The following is a 1,069-nucleotide window of genomic DNA, read 5'->3' as shown; positions in this document are numbered from 1 at the left end:
TAGTAGTAGTAGTAGTAGTAGTAGTAGTAGTAGTAGTAGTAGTAGTAGTAGTAGTAGTAGTAATGATAGTAATGATAGTAATGATAGTAATGATAGTAATGATAATAATGATAATAATGATAATAATGATAATAATGATAATAATAATATTACAAACAATAATAATAACCACAATAACAATTATAATTATAAAAATCACATTAACAATAATAATAACCATAATAATAATAATAATAATAATAATAATAATAATAATAATAATAATAATAATAATAATAATAATAATAATAATAATAATAACAGTAAGAGCAACAATAACAGAAAGAGCAATGATATTAATGACAGCAACAACAGCAGTAGCAGAAGTAGTAATAGTAGTAGTAGTAAAAACAGTGATAGTATTAGTAATAGTAATTGTAGTTGTAATAGACATAGTAGTAGAAGTAGTAGAATTAGTGAGTTGTAGCAGATGATGATAAAGATAAGGAAGATGATTATGATAATGATGATGATAAAGAAGAAGATAATAACATGATGATGATGATGATGATGATGATGAACTTAATACTGATGTTGGTAATGTCAGTAAAAACATAGTAAATATAATGTTTATAACAAAAATAACTGTGTCAATATTGATAGCATTGGTAAAAAAATATATGGTGTTTTCTGGCTTTTTCAAGGAAAAGTGAGGTCATAATATCTACTAATTGACTCTTTTGTGGATAAACACTGGTAAAGCCATCTATGTGCAGAAACATTTAGCTACACATTGCTAAAGGGAACGCAATATTTTCCCGTCAGCATTGGGTTAATACACAATAAAATTATTAACAAGAATATTAATGATGATATTAGCAATGATAATAATAACAACAATAAAAGTAATACTGGTAGTAGTAGAAATTAATGAGAAAATCAATGCAATAATTCATCAAATTTGTCAAAATAAAAGGTCCAGTGAAGTACAAAATAAAGTACGAGCCTAATGGATCAAACATTTATTCTTGTAAACAACTTACAAAGAATTGTTTGTAAAGGTATTAACACTATTTTATGATATCAGTCT

The 1,069-nt window shown here is 24.6% G+C and overlaps 1 protein-coding gene across 1 annotated transcript in view; it reads right to left on the bottom strand.

The window, feature by feature from the left end:
• Positions 1-986: 986 nt before the first annotated feature.
• LOC113825977 (oocyte zinc finger protein XlCOF20) overlaps positions 987-1,069 on the bottom strand; it is a 6,004-nt gene continuing 5,921 nt past the window's right edge. Inside the window, exon 4 of the mRNA XM_070115278.1 lies at positions 987-1,069. This exon is cut by the window's right edge and continues 1,032 nt beyond it. The gene's annotated coding sequence lies outside the window, so the exon portion shown is untranslated.

Source organism: Penaeus vannamei, chromosome 37, assembly GCF_042767895.1.
Source record: "Penaeus vannamei isolate JL-2024 chromosome 37, ASM4276789v1, whole genome shotgun sequence".
Taxonomy (NCBI): Eukaryota; Metazoa; Arthropoda; class Malacostraca; order Decapoda; family Penaeidae; genus Penaeus; species Penaeus vannamei.
Note: the sequence above shows the minus strand (reverse complement) of the source record. Positions and strands in the feature narration are given on the sequence as shown.